We start from the raw sequence: 8,687 nt of genomic DNA on the forward strand, positions 1-8,687 counted from the left end.
CAAGAGATTTAAGTGGCCATTCAACTAGCAAACATTTGGGGCTAAACTTGTTACCCAAGGAGTACAATTGAAAGCCGAAACCAAGAGGCAAATTGGTTTGAAGGCTTCATTAGCATCTATAACATAAAGAGGCACTTGGGAGAGTAGAAGAGATTGAAGAATCTTAGTATGCTTTACCCATTTGCATTAAAAGATTAAAAAATACCACAAAATGCACCAATTTTTGGGGCCAACAAGTTATTCATTATCCAAAATTAAATGGTAACATTTGCATTTTCAGTTCCGGTGAATTTCATGCTTGCTGTAATTGTTCATTAATCAAGTCATTACTGCCCTCTCCATGAAGGAAGAATAGTTTCATAAGCTCAAGACTAGGAGGGATTTCAAGCTACCTACCTCAATTGGGAAGTTGAACTAGCTGAGGCTAAGAAGAAATACTTCCCAAAGGATTCTGCGGTAGCATACTTACGGATAACTACTCCCGAGTCCCTCTCCTAGACTGAATACATTATTGTGGAGCGTGCCAGTAGAGACCAGACCAAAGAACAAGGATCTATCTGCCATGTGTCCTTTCTGCAAAAGGGCAAAGGAATATTTGATGCTCTTATTCTGGACACACTCGGATGTTAGAACAACGTGGGTAGAAATCAAGAAGTTTCTCAACAAGGCTGGTTTGGCTTTTACTCCTTTGGCCCCAAGCAAGTGCTCTAGGGTGACCAGGGTAAATTCAATGAAGTAAAAGACAAATTTTGGCACACAGTGACAGCCTATAGTATTAAATAAGTACGCTTCATCAGAAATGCCTTAAAAGTTTTAGAAGATGAGCAACAGGGTTGGTGCCTTGACTGCTACTCACAGGAAATGTATCGAAGAAGCTCGTATTTTCATAAAAAGCTTTACAGGATACACCTATAGGTCTGTGCCTAGCATGCTTATAAAGGCTTTGTAGTTTTCCATATGGCTATGATGATCCTCTGAGTGATTGATTTAGGATTATCTATTCTATCTTCAATTAATATATCTAATACGTACCACTTTTTTATTTTTTAAAAGCATCTTTCCCTTCAGGCTTCAACTCCAGATGCTTTTCTAATATCCACTGAATTAGTCCACAAAGAAGCAGTTTGTACATATCGTAGTTAGTACATATCAACCTCCAGCTCAATGTTTAGACAGTATTCTCTCACCACTCAGCAATTGATACATCATTCCAGTACACCTCCACAGAACTACTGGAATTGTACTGGTGTGGTGTATCATAGTTACTGTAATGGTGCTAGTTTCAATTAGACTGACACCATCTACTCTTAACACAGTCCTGATATTAGCATAGAGATCATGAAGTGTTATCTAAACACACAGCATTGCTTGTTTCTCTCATGTTAATGTTGCGTGCGCACGACAGAACTTGTTATAAGAAAAAGCTCACTGCATTTCTCTTTCAAATATCAAATAGAAGGACAATACAGGAGTCCAACCGTGATTCAATACCACATGCAGGGAATTTCCAACATCAGAACCATTAAGGAGGAAAAACCAACAATACTACATACATGGAATTTTCAGCATCAGAACCATTAAAAAGGAAAAGCCAACGATAACTTAAAGGGCATCCATTCCAGCAGCCCCTCATTAGGCTTACGTAACCACATAGGGAACTGAACGTATAAGAGGCATAAGAAATACTGGTCAATTAACTTCGGTGCTAAAGTAGAGCACTGCCAACACAGATTGGCAAATGCCTTGGAAGTTGGCTACATGAACTGGAAATACATCTGATCGAGACACAATGTGCAGTTGAGCAGGACTAAGTTAAAGGCACTGGGTACAGACATTGCAGGGACAAAATACAAGCTGCTTAACTGCATCGACAACAGTAACAGGGCTCATTAGAAGACTTCTCTTCTGCTTAATACTGGGTGATGACACTTAAAGCAACCAGAATGTAAAGACGAGCATCTTCACTGGGGCTGATCCCAATTGTAATACCGGCAAGTTTTTGTTAAAACATCCACCCGACAACACTTGTTTACTCAGATCTGGCCGCAAACCGTTCTACCTTCTTGTCACTTAAGTTGATACCAACCATTGCCTCCCCCAAGCCACAACTGACATCTGCAATGATGCTTGGATCATTATAATGCGTTACAGCAGAAACAATTGCCCTGGCCCGCTGAGCTGGATTGCCACTTTTAAATATGCCAGATCCGACAAACACGCCATCACAGCCTAATTGCATCATCATGGCTGCATCAGCAGGAGTTGCCACCCCACCAGCAGCAAAGTTTACAACAGGCAGACGACCAAGCTGTTTTGTTTGGCGAACAAGCTCATAAGGGGCAGCAATTTCCTTGGCAAAGGTGAAAACTTCATCATCATCTAAGCCCTGAAGCTTCCGTATTTCTCCAAGAACAGAACGGACGTGCCTCACAGCTTCTACAACATTACCAGTGCCAGCCTCACCTTTTGTTCTGATCATGGCTGCACCCTCTGCTATTCTTCGCAAAGCCTCTCCCAAGTTTCGACATCCACAGACAAAAGGAATACGAAAATTGTGCTTGTTTATGTGGTTAACATCATCTGCAGGTGTCAACACTTCGCTTTCATCGATGTAATCAACACCAATAGCCTCAAGTATCTGGGCTTCAACAAAATGCCCAATCCTTGCTTTTGCCATAACAGGGATAGTGACTGCATTCTTGATTTCCTTGATCAGGCCGGGGTCACTCATTCTCGCAACTCCACCTTCAGCCCTTATATCAGCTGGTACACGCTCTAGCGCCATGACAGCAGCGGCTCCAGCCTCCTCAGCAATGCGTGCTTGCTCCGCATTCACCACATCCATGATGACACCTCCTCTGAGCATCTGAGCAAGGCCCACCTTGACGGCGTAGGATGATTTCTTCGGGTCTGAGATAGGCCCGTTCCCATACACGGCAACAACTCCATTGTTTGCCATTTGCGAGTGGAATCAGTCCCTGCTTGCAAAAGCAAGGTGCACAAAGTTAGACAAGTTGGGTAGCACTAAAGGCTCTCTCTCTCTCTCTCTCTCTCTCTCTCTCTCGCGTAATCACCACTGTCCAGACAGCACAGACATGAATTTATCAATATCTGCTTTTCTCCACATAACAAGCAGAAGAAAGGACTGAATGGAGAGCATTACTGTGGGTTGGGCAATCGTATCTTCACACACACACACACACACACACACACAGAGTCTCTCTCTCTCAGAGGGGTACTTACCGGTAATCCAAAAAGCAGAGCAGACCACGGAGAGGCGGTGAGGGACGTGCGCAAGAGAGAATGCGCTCGAGTAATTCCAACCCTTTCTTATAGGAGTCCGTCTTCCAGCCCATTTCTTTTTTGGGCGAATTCCAAAAATGAATCTCAATTTTTCTTGCACCTCATTGGGCCACGTCTTCGGGGCGTCTCAACCGTCCGATCATATCAATCTATCTTTCATCGAAAAATTGTGTGGAGACTCTCTTTGTGACCGATTCGAAAGGGGACTCGACTTTTGTTTTGGTGTCGTGTGGACTTCCCTTGTCCATTGATAAATTCAAAGAGTATAATCATAAAACTCCATAGCACAAGGATAAATATCTACATCTCTCCATGAGCAAGCACCCTTCTCCACTACAATTGTTTCTATTTGTTAAGAGATACATTATTGTAACAATGTCATCGGAATAACGACTTCTTTTGAGTGTCCATCTACTACTCATGGCTAAGAAACTTTCTCAACTTTTATGACTTTTTAATCCCTCCGCACAATTGTTTGCAAGAAATGGAACACCACTTTTTTGCTTTCCATTGATGTTATTCCATTGATCTCATCTTCCAAATACTTGCAATTGTTGTTCTAATAAGTGAAATGTGTGGGAGAACTTATTGCATGCTACTTCATGCTTGAGCACCCTTTGCCCATTCTTACAAAACTTTTCACCATGGTACACTTGAAGGCAATATCATGGATTCTTGAATCATGGATCCTTAACACATGTTTCAATGTATGGTCTACGTTTTATGACAACAGAAGGCTATTAGGTAAAAGCATACATGCATGCATAGACATACTTGGTGCATTTTACTAGCCTTTCTTGTATGAATCCATTAGGTTATTGGAATCAAGTGTTCATGCATAGTACTCAACTATTCTTTGATATCCATTATAGGAAATATTGGTGATTTGGGTGATTCATAGTTGAACATTATGTGCACACCAATTTGATGGTAATAGTCAATAGAAAGCGTGCATCAACTATCATAAACATTCAAATACCAAAAGTGTAATTAATATATATATATATATATATATATATATATATATATAAAGACACACACACACACACATACATACATGTATTAATTCCCTCCTCTCTCTCTCTCTCATGTCTTCTCCCCATTATGTCTCTCTCCCTCTATTTTCTTTTAATTTTTCTCTTTCCTCTCTCTCTCTATTTTTCTTTTTTCTTTGTTGATTTAAATTTTTTATTAAAAATTCAATTTAAAATATTTAATTGAAATTATTTGATATAAAATGATTATTTTAAAAATATTTTAAAAAGATTTAAATGAGAGAGAGAGGGGGGGAAGGGTGTGAAACATTTGGTTTAAAAAGATTTAATGAGAGAGAGAGAAGGTGGGGGGGGGGGGGGGGGGGGTTTCGATGGGGAGGGGACATGTCAAAAAGAACCACATGTGCGAGAGAGAGGGGAGGGCATGTCAACTTTATCTAGGTTTGGGATATTATTGGGCCTCCTTAAGCCCCAGTCAAAGTAATGCTGTAGTATAGATGGTGCACACACACACACACACACACACACACACACACACACACACACACACACACACACACACACACACACACACACACACACATGATTGGTGAATTTACATGTATATATTAATAGCTTAGTGTTCTTTACACATGTTTATGAATGCTTAAAAAACATATATCATTTTTATTTTGTGTCTCTATTTTTATTATTTACCATGTGTGTATAGATTATATCTTGATGTAAATGTGTGTCTTTATTTTCTATGTGTAATCATTCTTGTACTATATGGTGTGAATATTGATGTATATGCATGTCTTTATTTTGTATATGCACACACACACACACACACACACACTCTCTCTCTCTCTCTCATGATTATTAGTGCTCTTATGTATGTATGTATGTTAATGCTTTAATATGGAGTTAATGTGTGCATATTATTTTTCTTAAATATATTATATGTGGATATTTATTATTATACTATACTACATGTATTTGTTATAGTACTATTTGTATGTGAATATACATTTCTTTATACTATGTTATTCGTGTGTTTATATTTGATTAGTTGCATTATTATATTCTAATACTTACTCTTTAACATTAATATAATAATGATATTTTCTATCTTTTTAATATTTATCCTTATTATGTATGAATATTAATAGTTCATAGACTTTTACTCTATCTCTAAATTTATAACTTTTTTCTTCATATGCAAACTTTTACTTTGTCAAAAAATATATAAATATTGTTTATTCTCTACATGTGTCTATTTTTATTATTTACGATGCATCTATAGATCATATATTAATATATATGTGTCTCTCTATTTTGTATATGCATTTATTTTTGTATCCTATTGTGTTTAACATGATTAGTGCTTTATATATATGGTGTATGTGTGTATTACCAGATATCATTAACATAGGATTTTAGATTCGAGCCATCGTTTTGGTTCATCCAGTAAGGAGAATCCAAAGAAAGGGGCAGAAATTCGGGGAAACAACATAATTGATACATAGAACCTTCAATATAAAACTCAATGATCTTAACAATTTCAAATGAGAGTTTTTGTAAAAAGAATTTTTATTATAAAGATAATGGTTTGTAACAATTTACAATGTTTGGAAAACCAAATCTATTATACATCAAAACAAGTAAAGGTGAAGCTTGGTACCTACATCCATACAAAAGAAGTGGGTAAGAACCATGACTTCTAGTGAATATTATAAGTGTGAGAGACCCACCTAGTTATTGTCCATGTCAACTCATATGGCATTATATCTTTTTGGTTCCAAAGTATGTAGATAGTTAAGTAGTAATTGAGAGACTATTGCAAAATTTAGTGGATAGCGTGTGATGTGAGTAGCACCATGCAAAGGCAGACGTATTGAAATGTTTTCATATTTATAGGAAATGAGTATAATGTGTAGAGTCACATACTAAAAAAGGGGGGGGAGGGCGCTAGCATGAAATTGGCCATTGCAAGGTTTTTGAGAGGCCTAGGATGTAGGCCCAAAGAGAAGGCCTAATGATATAGGCCATTAATTGCAAGATAATAATTACATAGGAGCTATTAAGATTTCTAAGTAGATGCCCCTAGAGAAAAGGAGTGTTTTGGGAGTGGTTTCAATTAACTACAATATATAACCTTGAAACAAAGTGCTATAGAAAAATGTGAAGACAGTGTAAAGAGATTAAAATAGTAATGTTAATAAACATAATCAAAGTTAGTGAATAAAAAAGAAACATGAATGCACTACATATGAACATGCATTTTTCTAACCTTAGGATAACTTATATGTGGTATCATTCTTTCACGATGATTCAACTACTAATTTTCTATGATTAAGCTGAAGGGATGGAGGGGACCACTTCATGATGTGAGTGAGAGGAAGCTTTAAGATATGGCACCATAGTGAAGTAGGTTGCATGCACAATGGGGAAGATAGGATGGCAATGTTCCAGCAAGCTTTAATGGAGGCAGACGTAGGGAAGAGGAGAACACCTAAAAATAGAGGTGGAGCAACACCAAGATGAGAAGGGAGATAGAAAGTAATAGGAGGGTCAACAATATGAGGTAGAAAGCTAGTTAATTGTATTGCCAATTTAAAAAAAATTGTAGAAAGTTGATAATGATGGGAGTCAACTAGTACTACAGGGAGTACGACATTGATGGGTATCCTAGATAGAAGGGAATGAGAGTAGGTTTAGGGAGAGCTTAGTTATGTTAGGGAAAAAGGGATTAGTTACAGCTTTGTAGGCTGCACGCACAATGGGGAAGATAAGATGTGAAGCAAGTTGCATGCACAATGGGAAAGATAGGATGGCAATGTTCTAGCAAGCTTTAATGGAGGTGGAAGCGGGCAAGAGGAGAATGCCTAAAAATAAAGGTGGAGCAACATTCAGATGAGAAGGGAGATAGGAAGTAATAGGAGGGTTAGACGTATGAGGTAGAAATTGAGTTAATTATATTGCCAAATTTTGAAAAATCGTAATAAGTTGATAATGATGGGAGTCAACTAGTACTACAAGGAGTACGGCATTGATGGGTATCCTAGATAGAAGGGAACAAGAGTAGGATTAGGGAGAATTTAGTTATGTTAGGGAAAAAGGGATTTAGTCAAGGCTTTGTAGGCAATGTAATTGAGGGTAAGGAGAGGACTTAGATTTTTTCAAATTAAAAATTGACCCAAACTTATTAAGTCTATAAGTGGGAAAACTACTGTATAAACATATGATCCATGATATTAACAAATCGATGTATTGTATGACATAAAGTTGAAAAACATGTAAAAAGTTGGCAAGGAATTTACAATTAACTCATATAAGGCATAGGCTTTTCATTTTCGAGAATTATGTACCAAGAATGTGTGTCAGTAATATAGATTTTTGTAACACCACTATAATTAGAAGTGTGGGCCAGTCAAATATGAAGGTAAATTTGTGCAAGAAATTAGATATGAATAAATGTGTGCGTGTGTGTGTGCGCGCGCGCATGTGCATGCAAGGATGTGTGTGGTTGTACATAAGTACATGTCACAAATCTACATTTCATATACGCATCCATATGTGCAATATGCATGGATGAACACATAAATACCTATAGATGTACATAAGTATCAACCTATGTAAGTAACCAACGTATATGCTTATGTGTAAAAGGGTGCATGTGTGTGTGTGTGTATGTGTTTATGCATATGTACTATTAAAAAATTGCATGAATGTAGGAAACTAGAAATAATGTGGGGAAAATACTAGCTACACCAGTTGGTATATAAGGTGTAAGGGACTTTTATTTTCACCATTTAGCTGATACAAAAGTCTCATCTTACATCTCCTTTCTCTCAACTTCCATGGCTTCCTTCTCTCTCCTCCTATTTTTCTTTCTCTATTTCCAATCCTTCTCTCTCCTTGTCTAGACTTTCTCTCTCCTAAATTCATCTCTCTCCTCTTTCTATATCTTGGCTCACTCCATTATGAGTGGTATTATAGCTTAGGCTCTTGGTCCATTTGATTTTCTCAATTTCCACACATGTTTTCCTTATTTTCCACCATTAGCGAAGGCAGCATGTACAAGAGCCACATGGTAGTTGTAGGCTATCTACATGAGGCAGGGACTATTTTGGACCTGGAGTAAGTTTGACAACTCTGTAGCTAAAATGGTAGATCATTGGCTAATTTTTAGCTATTTGGAAGAGCATTTTAGAGAAACATTGCTAACCAAGGTTAGAGGAGCAGTAAGTCTTGACAATTTTTCAAACTGAGGGTTCTCTTTCCCCTTTCTTCAAGCTTTCTTGCAATTTTATTGGAATTCCCAACAAATAACTCTTTCTTTTTCTCTTCTTAACAAAGCAACACTTAATCAAGCTTCTTTACTTCATGGCCATCAAGTCAATAACC

At 37.6% G+C, this 8,687-nt stretch overlaps 1 pseudogene across 1 annotated transcript; it reads right to left on the reverse strand.

Moving 5' to 3' along the window:
- Positions 1 to 1,669: 1,669 nt before the first annotated feature.
- On the reverse strand, positions 1,670 to 3,378 carry LOC148023418 (putative pyridoxal 5'-phosphate synthase subunit PDX1 pseudogene; annotated as a pseudogene). Its single transcript, XR_015693648.1, has 2 exons — positions 3,244 to 3,378; positions 1,670 to 2,978 (listed from the first exon to the last, which is right to left on the reverse strand). The product of XR_015693648.1 is annotated as a putative pyridoxal 5'-phosphate synthase subunit PDX1 pseudogene (transcript).
- Between the last annotated feature and the right edge of the window lie 5,309 nt (positions 3,379 to 8,687).

This window comes from Lygodium microphyllum, chromosome 16, assembly GCF_053477565.2.
Source record: "Lygodium microphyllum isolate KBCC chromosome 16, Lygodium_microphyllum_v1.1.10, whole genome shotgun sequence".
NCBI classification, from domain to species: domain Eukaryota; kingdom Viridiplantae; phylum Streptophyta; class Polypodiopsida; order Schizaeales; family Lygodiaceae; genus Lygodium; species Lygodium microphyllum.